At 42.9% G+C, this 16,298-nt stretch overlaps 1 pseudogene; it reads left to right on the top strand.

Moving 5' to 3' along the window:
- The first annotated feature begins 13,403 nt into the window (after positions 1-13,403).
- LOC142840839 (glyceraldehyde-3-phosphate dehydrogenase pseudogene) lies at positions 13,404-14,618 on the top strand (annotated as a pseudogene).
- The last annotated feature ends 1,680 nt before the right edge of the window (positions 14,619-16,298 follow it).

Below are 16,298 nucleotides of genomic sequence, written 5' to 3'. Positions count from 1 at the left end.
TCGCTTTCATCAAAGATTGTCTTTTGGAAAATGAAAACGTCAAAGAGGTACAATGAGTGCTTCTGGTGGGTTTGTAGAGGACATTCTGTTCTTTGCTCTATCCACCCTGCAAGGCAATTCTCTCCTTCCCAGTTTATGAGCCTAGTCATGAAAGCAACCTTTGTAGAACACTTACAGCGAGATGCTATACTGATGAGGTTAGGAAAAGGAGAGAGCCAGCCTGGCTTGTGAGTGTGGGGGTGGAGTAGAGAGTTCTTTAGAGGAGGAGCGTGAAGGCTAAGTGCTGTCAGCTGGGCCCCAGATGGCCACAACAGACCAGAAAGATAAGAGCAATTGATCTGGGTTGAGAAGGCCTGGACTCCAGTCCTGGGTGCTGCTTTCTGAGCTGTGGCTCTGTGAACATCACTCCTCTTAACTTCTCCTTCACATCCTATCATTAAGGGTGGATAAGGAGAAGACCCATATTGAGGAATTGCAACTCTAATTCAATAATAGGCTATACATGGAAGCATCTTGCCGACTGTGCAGCATCCCTTAAGTCATAGCTGGAATTTGTTATGCCTAGTAAAAATTAAATCAGCCAATAGTTACTGAATTCTTCATACAAAATACCTTCAAGAATGCAAAGGAGAGACCTTGTCTTGGCTCCTGCTGGACAGCATGTGTGGTTGCTCACATGGATCCCCTGGTCTCAGCCATGAATCAAGTGTTCCTAGGGATTTCCACCACCTTCATAGCTGTAGCATTCAGGAGGAGCTGGATGTGGTGCACTGCTTTTCTGCCTCCTTCCCATGTCCTTCAAGGTAGTTTTTCTGGAAGATGCATCAGAGAAGGCTGGGGTATGATTATGTTGAGTAATATAGGGCACTAAGATGTCAGAATGATTTTTACCATGAAAAGAAACAGGCCGTTTAAGAACATGTTGCAAGGCATACAGGTGCATATGTGCATGCGTATGAATACGCATCTTCACATGCCCTACATGTGGTGGTTGGGTGAGAAAAGACTTCCAATAACATGCAGAGAAACATCAACTACAGAGCTCCATTCCATTGAGAGTCAGGTCCCTTCTGATTGTGGGATCTCAAGGACATATGGATCATAAATAAGATGTGGAGAGAATGTAGCTTTTTTTTCTCTTGTTCATTTATAGAAGACCTGGAATATTTAGGCCCTGCAACACAAAGATTCACAGAGCCCAGCTTTGATAACATCAAGAGTGATACCTCTCTGCTAAGTAGGTAGGTTTTTTGTTTTGTGTTGTATTTTAATGTTTTTAATTTATTCATATTTTTATTGAAAATAGATTCTTCTCTCATATAACATATCCCAACCAATTACCCCTCACTCTACTCCTCCTAGCTCCCCACTTCCTATCTCCCCCAGATCCACTCCCCCTCTATTTCCTCTTCAGAAAAGAGCAGGCCTCCAAGAGATGTCAACCAAACAGGGCAAAACAAGATAGATAAGACAAGGCAAAAGCCCTCACAGCTGAAGCTGGACAAGGCAACCCAATAAGAGGGGAAGAGTGCCAAGACCAGGCAAAATAATCAGAGACACCCCCATCTCACTGTTAGGAGTTTTCCCCAAACACCAAGCAAACAACCATAACATATATGCAGAGGAGATAGGTCAGACCCATGCAGGCTCCATGACTGATATCCATTTCAGTCTCTGTGAGACCCTATGTGACCTGCTTAGTTGATTTGGTGGATCATGTTCTCCTGGTGTCCTCCATCCCCTCTGACTGGTAGGAATGTTTTTTAAAGGCTATGGTGCTTGAAATTTTTTAGAAGACTACCTGGAATCACTGAGAGAAATTTGAAAAAGCCTGAAAGGTTCCAAGAAGTAAAAATAGATACAAAGAAAATAAAAAAGCATTTGATGAACCATCCTTCTCTAAGACTTCTTAATAAGATATTTATTATCCCACAAAACAAACACGGCTGGAGGTGGGGTAGAATATGTGGCTTAACATGTGCAAGGCCCTGGGCTCAATCCTTAACACAAGGAAACTTATGAAGCTTGGCTTGTATTCAATTTAACGAAATGGCTTGACAACCTGTTTAGAATCTAGGCGACTTCCACCTTTTGGCACTTCTAGAGTCTTCATCCAGAAAGGTAAAGTCTAGTATATGAGAGCTACTCTCCAATTCCCATCTGTTTTCAGGCATTCAAATAAGCGCCAAGAAAAGGTGATGTGTAATGTGTCGGCTGGTACATTTGCCACAGTTCCCGTCTATGTTTTACTTTAGACTCGTCACAGGAGAGATGACCAGAGGGTTGAGTTAGGAGTAAGCAGTAAGGAGTCGAGTTACTCTCAGGAGATCAGGGTAGACCAGTCCTTGTTATAGCTTATGCACAGTTTAAGGGTCTGCTGGTAATTCTTTTGGTAAACCACCAGTCAGGCTTAGAGTTTGAGTTCATACAAGATTTGTTTTTTTACCTCCGAATCCTAGACCAAGTGTGAGTGTGGCTTTAGGACAAAAGCAGCAGAGTTGGAGGCCGGGTAGGGCAACTCAAGTTCCAGCTTGTACCAGGTTGTAGTTGTCCCTAGTTCTCATCCACTTCATGCCTCTCTGACCTCAGGCTCGGCACTGGACACTGAAGAAATGACCAAACCAAGACTGAACAACTGTATTTACAGTCTCTGTCATTTCTGGAGGTTAAATCCGTAGCTATAGTAACGCTCTATTCTGCAACATTCCCGATGATTCTATTTGACCCCACTGGAATGCTGTGTAACCAACAACTACAAAACCCAGTGGCTTGCGATGGTCAGTATGAATTTAGTGAATGTGCCTGTGAGGTGATGATTTAAGCTGAGCTCAGCTGGACAGTAAGGTAAGTTGTCCCCACTCTCCCAGGTTCATTCACACATGTGGTAGTGGCTCTCCATGGCAGCTGGTCTAGGGTATTGTGGCCTAAAATGAGTGTGGTGACTTGGCTCTGCCTCACCAGTCTTTTTTGTTTTTCCCTTTATCAGACCATTTAAAACCTGTTGTTATGGGGATGGCAGAAGGCGAGAGTGATCCAGTGTAATCATAGAAGCAGCACCTTTCAAACCTCTGCGTTTGTTTTTGTCTGTCACTTTCTGTGCTAAAACAAGCCACATGGCTGAGTCCAGTGGGGCAGAGGGACACTGCAAAGGCACAGGGTGAGTGGGTTGTGGTTACAGGGATAAGCAAAAAATTGGGGCAGTTTTTGCAATCTATCACAGTAGCACTTTTCACGGAGGTGATAAGTAGCCGTGTCAACTGATGCTATTTTCAGAGTCATTGTATTCCCAATATCGAGATTTCTTATAGCTTTTAATTGCTATGTTTATGTGACCCAAATCGTTCATTGTCAACTTATTGTGTTCAAGTCTTGAGCTCAGCATCCCCTCTCATTAAAACAAATAATTACCTAATAAAGCTGCAATTTTGTGCAATGAGCTTGCCATTCTCCTTTCTTGTCAGATGTGAAAACAAAGAAGGGGTAGCAAATCCCAAAACTCCAGGGATGGGGAGTTGCTGTACACTGACAAATAGACACTTACTGTTAGGCTGAGACTACAGGGAGTCAGTTGTCTGGATTCCCCATCAGAAATTAAATACAAATAAGTTCCAAGTCAGTCAAGTGTATTGTTTACTTTTTATTTACTTTTACATTTCTTTATATTTAAAATGTGTATCAATGTTTGATCTACGTGTATGTCTGTACACCATTTTTGTGCCTTGTTTCCCTGAAGGTCAGAAGGCATTAGATCCCCTGGAACTGGAGTCTCTGATGGTTGTTAGCACTGGGAGCCAAACCCAGGTTCTCTGCAAGAGCAACAAGTGCTCTTAACTGCTGAGCCATATCTTCAGCCCAAATTTATTTTTATTTATGTGTATGTGTGGGTGTCTCTGCGTCTGTGTCAAGTGAATGCAGGAGCATGCAGAGGCCAGAAAGCACATCAGATCCCTTAGATCTGGAGTTACAGCACTTGTGAGCCTCAGAATGTGGGTTACTTGGAAGAGAAGGAAGTGCTCTTAGCCGCTGAGCACTCTCTCCAGCTCTTTTTGCTTGTTTGTGTTACTGGTTTTATAGACAATAGTGTTACAGAACAGATGATTAAAAAACAAATGATTAAGTTCTTGAAATCTTTGGTCATTTTCTACTTGAGGGGAGTATGTTTCTTAGCAACAGGTTTTCTTTTTTTTTTATATATTTTTTTTAATGTATTTTTTATTGATAAAAGGAGAATAAAGAAAAGAAAGAAAAAAAACATATTTCCACCTCCTCCCAGCCTCCCATTTCCCTCCCCCTCCTCCCATTCTTCTCCCCCTCCTCCCACCCCTCTCCCCTTCCCCCCACTTTTCTCCCCCTCCCTCTCCAGTCCAAAGAGCAGTCAGGGTTCCCTGCCCTGTGGTAAGTCCTAGGTCCTCCCCCCTCCGTCCATATCTAGGAAGGTGAACATCCAAACTGGCTAGGCTCCAGGTTTTCTAAGAGATGCTCATTTTCCGCACTGAAGGTGCCCACTATAGCTTTGTCTTAGGCTTCCCTAGAAGCCAACTCTGGGCTAAGGAGTCAAGTGCAAGTAGTGTATTTTGAAATAACAGAAATACCAGCAAAGCTGTGAGAAGTGGATGTAAAAGAAGCCAGCAATGAGCACATTATTGGCCTATTTAGCTCAGAGGAAAACTGAAGGGCACAATCCCACTGGAAAGAGTAGAGACCACATGTTTCATAGTTACCCGAATAAAGGTGGGAAGAACCTGGGGTATTTATTCACCAGTCGACTTCCAGCAGCTGCTTGTTAGTTGATAGCAGTTCTTCCAGGGGGGTATCAATCCTCTGGCCCTTGTTGCCTTAAAAATAAATATGCAACGTGGGCTTTAGCAATTAGAGAAATCCTTCAGGCAAATACAGTTGGCATCCGAGTGAAGTTGGGCCGTCTACTTCAGTCTGCCAAGCAAACATTTGTGCTTGCTTTACTCTTTAGTACCCAAAAAGGTATGCTTCTCTTTCACTAGAATCAGCAACTCTTTGATATGCATAAGCCTCATCCGAAGGGGGTTGTATAAGTAACACATGTTTCAAGATTGAGGACCTGGGCATCAGATAGGGAAGTTGTGGGTTTGTACTTTTACACATGTGTGTTTCTTCAACAACTCACAGCACAACCCTATGCCTAGAAAAGAATGAAATAATCCTAAAATGCTGACTTTAGTCCAATGATTAGTGAATTATGATAAAGCATGATTAACGTTACCAGTAAATTAGAGTTAACCTAGCAAAACCAGAGTCAGCAATAAAGTGCAGTTAAAAACATTTTAACAGTTTCATACACTTGGAGAATGAATTGTCATGTCTTCACTCCCCATTTTTCTTCGTCACTCTCCTCCGTCTTCTACTGGAAACCTCAATAAATTCCTCTCACACTTCCATATCTTCTTTTTGTGTATGGCCCAGTAAATTTAATTAGAATTCCTTGCCCAGGTATAAGTTAGAGGTTATTTTTGAAGCAAGAGCAACTTATTGGCAGTTACACCACTGAAGAAAATGACTTCCCTTCCATACAGTCCATTCTTCTAGGTAGGACTTTGCATGAAACTTTTTATTTGACTCATTAGGTTTCTCATTACCATCATCATTTCAGTTGGATTTTTCTTCAGTATTTCTTCTTATTGATTTCGATTTTCATATTTGAAACCGACTTCCTTATTTCCTCCAGTTTTTGTGCTTCCCTTTAAATGTATTTGTGTCCTCTTTGAGTTGGTTAAGTATATTTATAATTTTTTTTTAGTTGTGTGCCTGGAATTTTGTTTGGGTAATCTTCATTGGGAGCCATTACTGTGGAATTGGTAATTTTGGGAGGAAATAAATTGTCTTCGTTTTTCATGCTCCTGATGGTTTTGTACTGGGGACCACTTAATTGGGATTAGATTGTTGGTGAAGATTTTCGTAGCTTTTAGAATTCAGGTCACCTTTCTACTTTTAGTGTAAGTATCTGTGGTGTTCAAGAAAGACTTGCTTGCACTAGGGTTGGGGTGCAGTTTTCCTCTTTTAGACTGTTGTTCAGGGCAGCTTCTATCTTCAGGCCTCCACTGCAAATAAAATACTGTCTGCAACTATAGCCATTGCCCAGCAGTAAACCCTCTCGGAAAATAGAATACCAGTTTACTACAAAATAGTCATAACTTAAAAACCAATTGTTTGGGGGGAGGGGATAAAGAAATAGTAATATTACTGTATGTAGTAGTGTGTTAGTTATGGTGCATATGGGTAGAGAAAATAAAAAGAAAGAAGAAATCACAGTGGTGATTAGTGACTAGTATTAGGTTGCTAGATAGTAAGCAGAAGAGGGTGATTACACATAGGAAAAATTTGGGGGAATAAAGGGTTTTAGTTAATGGTGGATTGAGAAGTAAAGCCCACACTGACACAATATAGGGCAGTCTCTTCTTTCGGGACGGTGAGTACAGAGACTCTAAACTAGAGCAGCCTGCGATCTCTCAAAGAGGTAAGAGGATATACATAGGATATGTATATAAGAGGGGGAAAAGAGCCAGGAGGTGGTAGTGCATGACTTTAGTCCCAGTACTCAGGAGACAGAGGCAAGCAAATCTCTGACTCCCAGGTCAGTCTGATCTATGGAATGAGATCCACGATAGCCAAGTGGAACAGAGAAACCCTGTTTCAACAATCAAGCGAACAAAAACCAAGAGGAAAAAAAAGAGAGCTGAGCAGTGAGGGATAGAGTTGACCTGTTACTTGACCCTGGGTCTTATATAAATAAGGAGAACTTGTAGAGGGAAACTGAGAGCTGGGTGGAGACTGGGTGTGGAGTTAGGTTCCTGACTGACTCTCTGACCTTGTAAGGCAATCTGGCTTGGGCCCAAAGTCTTAGTACACTCCAAAGCCTCAGTGGTAACCAAAAGTTGGGGCTGAAGCATGGGCATGCTCACATGGTGAAAAAGAACTAGGAATACTTTAAAATATTCGTAAAGTTTACCAAGTGACTATGAATCCTACTGATTGAGAATAAGACCACTACCACAATTTGGAGCCAAATTTGAAGCAAGGTTTAATTAAATACTGGCCAGGTGGATGGGCTCTGGTTGGGTCCATTCTGGGGTTTTCAGGAAATGGTGATTTGTTTGCTGAGGCTTATAAAGGCACAACCATAAGGCCACAATATTTTCCATCAGATCCAAACAGGGGCAAGCATATATATCATGCCATACTTTCTGCTCACATACCTCCTGCTCATATGTGATCAATATGTCTGGTGCAGTTGAGTCAAACAAACTTGTTTAGGTGAGTGGAAACATGTTATCTTATAAGAACAACAGCCTCCAGCATCGCAGGGAGTATCTGTCCTTGGGCAAGGGGCTTATAGGTTAGAGACATTTTTGTTTCACGGATCTCTTAGGCATGGTAATTAAAACTTAAAACATAACTTTGGCTCTCATATAACTCCACACCTTCTCTCTCACTTAGCACACCCATAGTTTACCAGTTTTGAATTCCAATAACTGACAGTTGAGAGAATTTTGACCAAAAAGATATTGAGGTATGAATATTTTCTACAAATCAAGTCATAAAATCAGAAGAGTGAGATCTTAAACTGCCTGGGAAGAAACACTTGGTTTTCTGGAGGAGAATCCTTAAAATGAAAATCACAATTTCCACTATAGCTTTCCATGTTGTAAGCTGGTTCCTCCAGGAGAAGACAGATCATTTGTCTTTTAAAGAAAAAAATACCTGATTGCATTCCCACCAGCAGTGGATGAGGGTACCCCGTCCTCCACAGCCTCTCCAGCAAAGGCTATCCTTGGTGTTTTTGACTTTAGCCAATCTGACAGGTGTAAGATGATATCTCAAAGTTGTTTTGATTTGCATTTCCCTGATCGCTAAGGAGGTTGAGCATGACCTTAAGTGTCTTTTGGCCATTTGAACTTCTTCTGTTGAGAATTCTCTGTTCAGTTCAGCGCCCCATTTTTTAATTGGGTTAATTAGCACATTAAAGTCTAGTTTCTTGAGTTCTCTATATATTTTGGAGATCAGACCTTTGTCTGTTGCGGGGTTGGTGAAGATCTTCTCCCAGTCAGTAGGTTGCCTTTGTGTCTTAGTGACAGTGTCCTTTGCTTTACAGAAGCTTCTCAGTTTTAGTAGGTCCCATTTATTCAATGTTGCCCTTAATGTCTGTGCTTCTGGGGTTATACCTAAGAAGCGATCGCCTGTGCCCATCTGTTGTAGGGTATTTCCCACTTTCTCTTCTATCAGATTCAGTGTTTTCGGGCTGATATTGAGGTCTTTAATCCATTTGGACTTGAGTTTTGTGCACGGTGATAGATATGGGTCTATTTTCATACCACTCTTGGGAATTTACCCAAGAGATGCTCTATCACATGTCAAAAGCATTTGTTCAACTATGTTCATAGCAGTATTATTTGTAATAGCCAGAACCTGGAAACAACCTAGATGCCCTTCAATGGAAGAATGGATGAAGAAAGTATGGAATATATACACACTAGAGTACTACGCTGCGGTAAAAAACAATGACTTCTCGAATTTTGCATGCAAATGGATGGAAATAGAAAACACTATCCTGAGTGAGGTATCCCAGACCCAAAAAGATGAACATGGGATGTACTCACTCATAATTGGTTTCTAGCCATAAATAGGGGTCACAGAGTCTACAATAGGTGAACCTAAAGAAGCTAAATAAGAAGGTGAACCCAAGGAAAAACATATAGTTATCCTCTTGGATAAGGGAAGTAGACAAAATTGCCGGGGAGAAAAGTGGGATTTTGGGGGTGGGGTGGGATGGGGGTTAGGGGAGATGGGGAGAGAAAAGGTAGAAGGGAAGGAGGGGGGACTTGGGGAAACAGGAGAATCGGGATAAAGAAAGGTTGGATAGGGGAGCACGGAACCACAATTCTTAGTTAAGGGACCCACTTTAGGGTGGGCAGGAGACTTGACCCTAGAGGGGCTCCCAGGTGCCCAAGCTGAGGTCCCCAGTTAGTTCCCTGGGCAGCTGAGGATAGGGAACCTGAAATGACCATACCCTAGAGCCATACTGACGAATATATTGCATATCATCCTAGAACTTGCATCTGGCGATGGATGGAGATAGAGACAGAGACCCACACTGGAGCACTGGACTGAGCTCCCAAGGTCCCAATGAGGAGCAGAAGGAGTGAGAACATGAGCAAAGATGTCGGGACCACGAGGAGTGCACCCACCCACTGAGACAGTGGAGATGATCTACTGGGAGCTCACCAAGGCCAGCTGGACTGTTACCAAAAAAAGCATGGGATAAAACTGGACTCTCGGAACATGGCGAACAATGAGGGCTGATGAGACGCCAAGGACAATGGCACGCGGTTTTGATCCTACGCAATGTGCTGGCTTGGTGGGAGCCTAGCCAGTCTGGATGTTCACCTTCCTAGATATGGATGGAGGGGGGAGGACCTAGGACTTACCACAGGGCAGGGAACCCTGACAGCTCTTTGGACTGGAAAGGGAGGGGGAGAGGAGTGGGGGGAAGGGGAGAGGGGTGGGAGGAGGGGGAGAAGAGTGGGAGGAGGGGGAGGGAAATGGGAGGCTGGGAGGAGGTGGAAATTTGTTTTTTTTTTTTTCTTTTCTTTATTCTCCTTTTATCAATAAAAAAAAAATAAAATAAAAAAAAAAGAAAAAACACCTGGTCATTTGACCTTGAATTTTTGCTGTCTGATTTATAATTTGCTAGATACTTCCTCAACTGGAGCTACTGGCTTGGATGTGTTCAGTTTAATGTATATTTGTTACTTCGGATATCAGTTATTTGTTCTATTACTGATGAAATTCTAAAGTGACATTCTAAAGCGCAGCGATAAAAAGAATGAATCTTTCATGTGTTAAGAGGCAGAGAAGGAAGTAGCTGTAACACGAATGCCTGGTACAATCATTTGAGGGTTGGGTTCTAGAAAAGGCAGACTCTGTAAGAGCAATCAAATAGCATGTGTTGTATCGTTTATCTATCAGCACAGTATAGCCTGTGAGAAACAATCTCAAAGCCCAGTTGCTTAAATCATTTTTATACACCTTCTATACCCGTGATTTGGCTGACATTTGGATGCTACAACTTGAAGTTAGCTAAACTTGGCTGTAGACCATAGGTTGGAATTAGATAGGCCCCTTGTGACTCTCTCCCCTTCTGGAACTGCAGACTGACTAGCCATGTTCTCATGTCAGTGGCATCAAGACAAAGAGACTTGCAGAAATACCAACTATTTTAAGGCCCAAATTCAGAACTGACACACCAATTTTTCCATACTCTACTTGGTCAAGGAAAGTCACTTGGCCAAGAAACCTCTTCAGTGAATTTCTGTATGAAAGAGCTCTAGCACCACAAGACAGAAGACATAGCTAACAGGATGGGTGATTAAGAGGAAACAATAGGTCAATACCTACTGAGGAGCAAATGCCATATGCCTTCACTAGTAGCTAATCCATCTTATTCCTGCCCAAGACAAGACACAACTATATGGGAGTAATGCTATTAGGAGTGCCAGAAATCCTCTTTTCAAAAAAACTGAAAAAGCCTTGGCAACTGTGGTCCAAACAGACTGTTTAGAGCTCCAGAAGTCAACCAAAAGCTTACAACAATCTGGAGGGAATTTTTAAAATGACTAAATATTAGCAATAACAGCCTTTTAAAGTCTTTTATCTTCCCTTGGTCGCATCTTCCTCTTTTCAATTCTGTGGTAGCCTTGAAAAGTGCTTGCAATTGCAGGGACAGCCAGCAGCCTAGCAGCTGCAGAATGGGTCAGACGAGAGTTGGGGCTCTTTCCAGACCCCATTCTCAGAGAATTGTCATTATCTGACCTATTTTACAGTTCCTTATAAATCCCAGTCACAAGACTTGTCTTTATTTGACTTGACTTGGAGCTCACCCGTGTGAAAAGCCTTCTCCTCAAGGGCATTTGTCAAAAACAATCAGGAGCAATTGTTTAATATCCCAGCTGCCCGAGGCAGCCCAAAGGCTGGGACAAACAACAAGTGAAGTACAAAACTTGAATGGAAAAAAGACGAGTATGAGATGTTCGTAGGTGTTTTGAAAGGAAGTGGCCTATTTTTAGAGTTCTAGATGGCTGTCCAAGAAGGGCTGAGTTCATCCTCAGGGGTGCGTATATACCGAAAGAGAACCAATGCCCTAAGCTCGCTCTTCTGGCCAGCTTTAGGTTTCTGTACAAGCGTAAAGGGAAAGCTGGGGCAGAATTCTAATTTTGTTCTGTAAATTAATCAACAGTTTATAACAGCTCTAAAGAAATGACTGAGGGGGGATCAAGGGCATCACAAGGGGACCCACAGAGACCACTAACCCGGGCTCATAGGTGCTCACAGACACTGGACTGACAGCTGAGGAGCCTGCATGGGACTGACCTAGGCCTATACATATGTGAGACAGTATTATAACTTGGTCTACTTGTGGGACTCATAGCAGTGGGAATGGGGCCTGTCCCTGATACTTTGGCAGGCTTTGGGGAACCTAGTCCTCCTACTAGGTTGCCTTATCAAGTCCTACCTCAACTTGATAGGCCATGTTTTGTTGACACCCATGGCAGGCCTGCCCCTTTCTGAACAGAAGCAGAGGAGGAGTGGATTGGGGCGGGAGAGGTGTGTGGAGAGAATGGGAGAAGAGGGAGGGAAAACTGAGATCAGGATGTAAAACAAATGAATAAATTTAATTTTAAAAAAAGAAAAAGAAGAAAAATTACATAAAAGAGAAAGGGCTGACTATAGATGAGCAACTAGCGAGGCGATTCCAATTGACTGTTAATGAATATTCCCACATGCACATGGAAGCCCTCAGCAAGACTTGGAACCTTATTGGTTTCAGTCATGGAAGGAAATGTCTGTTAGATCATTAGCTGACTGCTAATTTTACTAAGTAGAGACCAGTGGCTACAAGGAATACTGACTTTACCCCATTAGTTTAGGAATGCCATTAAGCAATGAGCTATAATAACAAAGGCAAAAAAGTCCACAAGGAGGAATTCAGTTTCCAGACTTGCAGAGTGTGTTACATAAAGTGTTCAGTTCAAGGGCTAAGTAAGGAGTGTAGCTCGGTGGTATAGAACCTACCTGGGTAATAGGAGGCTTTGGGTTCAATCCCAGCACCACAGAAATATCTAGTGAAAAGAAAACCTACAAGATATGCTGAAAAACCCTCGTTTTCAAGGGCGGTGGGAGAAATTCCCCAGTCTCAATAATTCAGGCCAACAGATGCAATCAGCAAGAGGTGTCTTTATTGATTACAGAGGTGCCTGAGGGTGCAACAGTAGCTTATGCCAACTGCCCACACTGGGCAAATTCAAACAGCCATATTTATAGGGAAAACTGATTACATAAGAGGGTAGTATAGTACAAGCATTTCATTGGCTCTCAAATTGGTGGGCTTAGCTCATCCTGGGAATGGCCCCATGTCTATTCTCAAATTTCCCCGAAAAACCATAAAGACAGATAAAACACCCTGCAGCAAGTTGACAATTTAGATAGATGTCTTGGGGAGTGGAGTATCCCTCACCTTAGCCTAGTAAGTGAGTCTGCAACCCATAGATATCCAGTTTTAGCATCGGCTGAGCCTGGGGGCCCAGCTAAATTTTCAGCAGAGTTTAACATAGTATGTGGGCACAGGGGTCTTTCAAGTATGGGGGGTCTTTCAAGTATGGGGGTCTCTCAATGCAAAGCCACAAATGTATGGCACACAGATCTAAGAGCAAAAGTGACAAATAGAAACAGTTCTCAAGGAAACCAAGATGGTGGAGTTACTGCACAAATACTTTAAATGAGCTATTTTACACATACTCAAAGAGCTAAAAGAAACCATATCTTCGAGACCAAAGGAGACTGTGTGTCATCAAATAGAAAATGGTAATAATGAGTATTTGAGGCCAGAATGGGCTGCCTTGTAGGAACCTGTCTCAAAAAAGAGGGAGGACTGAGGAATAGAATACCCACACATCGAGTGGAGCATCCCTCACAATTCTGTAAGTTAGTCTAGCACCGAGGGGTGGAGAGACAAAAAGATCTCTAGGCTTTGTTGGTCTACAGCCTAACTGGAGAGAAACAAAACCCACATGCACTCTAGGTCTTGGGAGAGACTTTGCCCCCAAAGGAATTAGAGGAGAGTGATAGAGGGCACTTGGCACCCTTCTGTGGCCTCCAACACCCACATACACACATGTGAACATATAACATGCACACATACACACAGATACTTACTCATACATGCAAAGGGAACTTGAGTGTGACTATGCTACTAATATTTAACAATAAAGACTCTAAAACAGAAATTATTACTAGAGACAAAAGGGCATTTTACAGTGTTAAAACAATCATTTCCTGGCTCTCTGCTCCTCCCTGTTCTAGAGACAGCCGCTTCTTTTTGTGCAGTGCCAGCCTCGTTCCAGAGACACGATGGTGAAGGTTGGAGTGAACGGATTTGGCCGTACTGGACGCCTGGTTACCAGGGCTGCCTTCACTTCTGGCAAAGTGGATGTTGTTGCCATCAATGACCCTTTCATCGACCTCAACTACATGGTCTACATGTTCCAGTATGACTCCACCTATGGCAAGTTCAAAGGCACAGTTAAGGCTGAGAATGGGAAGCTTGTCATCAACGGGAAGGCCATCACCATCTTCCAGGAGCAAGACCGCCTACATCAAATGGGGGGGATGCTGGCACCAAGTATGTTGTGGAGTCAACCAGTGTCTTCACCACCATGGAGAAGGCTGGGGCCCACTTGAAGGGTGGGGCCAAAAGGGTCATCATCTCCGCCCCTTCTGCTAATGCCCCCATGTTTGTGATGGGTGTGAACCATGACAAGTATGACAATTCCCTCAAGATTGTCAGCAATGCTTCCTGCACCACCAACTGCTTAGCCCCCTTGGCCAAGGTCATCCATGACAACTTTGGCATCATGGAAGGACTCATGACCACAGTCCTTGCCATCACGGCCACCCAGAAGACTGTAGATGGCCCCTCTGGGAAGCTGTGGCAAGACGGCTCTGGCGCTGCCCAGAACATCATCCCTGCATCCACTGGCGCTGCCAAGGCTGTGGGCAAAGTCATCCCAGAGCTGAACGGGAAGCTCACGGGCATGGCCTTCCGCGTTCCTACCCCCAATGTGTCCGTCGTCAATCTGACATGCGGCCTGGAGAAAGCTGCCAAGTATGACGACATCAAGAAGGTGGTGAAGCAGGCATCCGAGGGCCCACTAAAGAGCATCCTGGGCTACACTGAGGACCAGGTTGTCTCCTGTGACTTTAACAGTGACTCCCACTCTTCCACCTTCGATGCTGGGGCTGGCATTGCTCTCAATGACAACTTTGTAAAGCTCATTTCCTGGTATGACAATGAATTCGGCTACAGCAACAGAGTGGTGGACCTCATAGCCTACACGGCCTCCAAGGAGTAAGAAGCCCACCCTGGACCACCCATCCCAGCAAGGACACAGCAAGAGAGAGGCCCTCGGCTGCTGAGCAGTCCCTGTCCTAACCCTTGACACTGAGCATCTCCCTCACAGTTTCCATCCCAGACCCCCAGAATAGCAGGAGGGGGCTTAGGGAGCCCTACTCTCTTGAATACCATCAATAAAGTTCATTGCACCCCTCAAAAAAAACAATAATTTCCTTAGGAAAATATAACCATATAGTATGTTCACTTAACAAAATAATGCCAAAATATATAAAGCAAAAGCTAACAGAATTGAAGGAAGGCATGGGTAACATTTATAGAACACAGTTAAAGCAGTGCTTACAGTGCAAATTATAGCTGCAAGTGCTTTCATTACAAAGAAAGCTTTCTCATTCATCGTCTAAATTTCCACCTTCATCAACTTAGGAAAGCAAGAGGGAACTAAATTACAGAAAGAAGTTAGGAAGTAACAGAGCCAGGTATGGTGATAAACATCTGAAATCTCAAGGACCCTGGAGGCTGAAGTAGGAGAATCAAGAGTTTGAGAGCAGTATGTGATACATAAGGAAACCTTGTCCTAAGACAAAAAGAAAACACTAAGCCAAACTAAAATAAAAAATTTCATCGTTGTATGCCCATGTTTAAGGATGTGGAACTAGGAAGCACAGATAAGAGAGAACATACCATGTTTGCCTTTCTGGGTCTGGGTTACTTCACTCAATATAACCTTTTCTAGGTCCATCCATTGACCTGCAAATTTCATGATTTCACTTTTCTTTACAGCTTGATAGTATTCCATAGTGGATATGTACTAAGTTACACTATACATCCATCCATTGAGAGAAATTTAGGCTGTTCTCATTTCCATAACCAGCAGCTGTCCTCTTAGACTTAAGGCCCCTCCACAGGAGGGAAAGATTGCCTGCTACTGGAAACCTAGTCAGCTTTCTGAGCTTAAGGAGGACATGAACCTTAGAAGAGAATCTACTACCACTGTTTTTCTAGACCAGCATAGTTCTTTATTCCAATATTCCAAATCTATACTTATACCCACAGATAACTGTAGCTACCATCTCTCATCAAAGAAGCCTCTATTTTCAGCAAATGGAGACAATCACAGAAAGCCACAGCTGGCTACGATGCAGAGATCAACAGATTGCCAGGGGCTCATCCTCAACAGATACATCTGTATCACAGCTCTTGCATCTGTGGGGCAGGGAAGATCACAGAAGAGGGGCCGCAACGATTTTAAGGGCAAGAATACGAGGAAATCTCCTATGAAGCAGTCTCTCCTAGAAACGGCTCCTTAGGAATGGTGGCACTATCAATGGATGCATTAACATAGAAGGGGGATTTTTTTTTCAGGGTTCCACCCAAGTCAACAAACGACAGGCAATGAACGACAGTTTGGAGAAGGAAAATTAGCCTCTCCCAGGGATGAGCCCCCTTATTGATTGTCCAATGCAGAGTATACAACTCACAAACAAGAAAAACAGAGGCAGCAGGTTGTATGTGTATAATGTATTTGCATATATACATATAAACATATAAGTATATATGCATATTCATGTATACATACATATGTAACAATAATGAAAAAGAATATCAAAGAAAATGGGGGGAAATGGGAGGATTAAAGAAAGGGTAACTGGAAAGGACTGAAGGGAAGAAAGAAGGCAGGGAAAGTGATGTAATTCTATTTCAATTAAAAACATTTTAAAAATTAAAAATATTTTAAAAATAAAATGTCACAATGTGAAAAAAACAAACCACCAAACTAACTACAGTAAGGTAAGAGGAGCTAGGAAAGTAGCAAAGATATAAAGACAAGAATGGTAATGAAGGAAATAGAAAACAAACA

Source organism: Microtus pennsylvanicus, chromosome X (genome assembly GCF_037038515.1).
Source record: "Microtus pennsylvanicus isolate mMicPen1 chromosome X, mMicPen1.hap1, whole genome shotgun sequence".
Classification (NCBI taxonomy): Eukaryota; Metazoa; Chordata; class Mammalia; order Rodentia; family Cricetidae; genus Microtus; species Microtus pennsylvanicus.
Note: the sequence above shows the minus strand (reverse complement) of the source record. Positions and strands in the feature narration are given on the sequence as shown.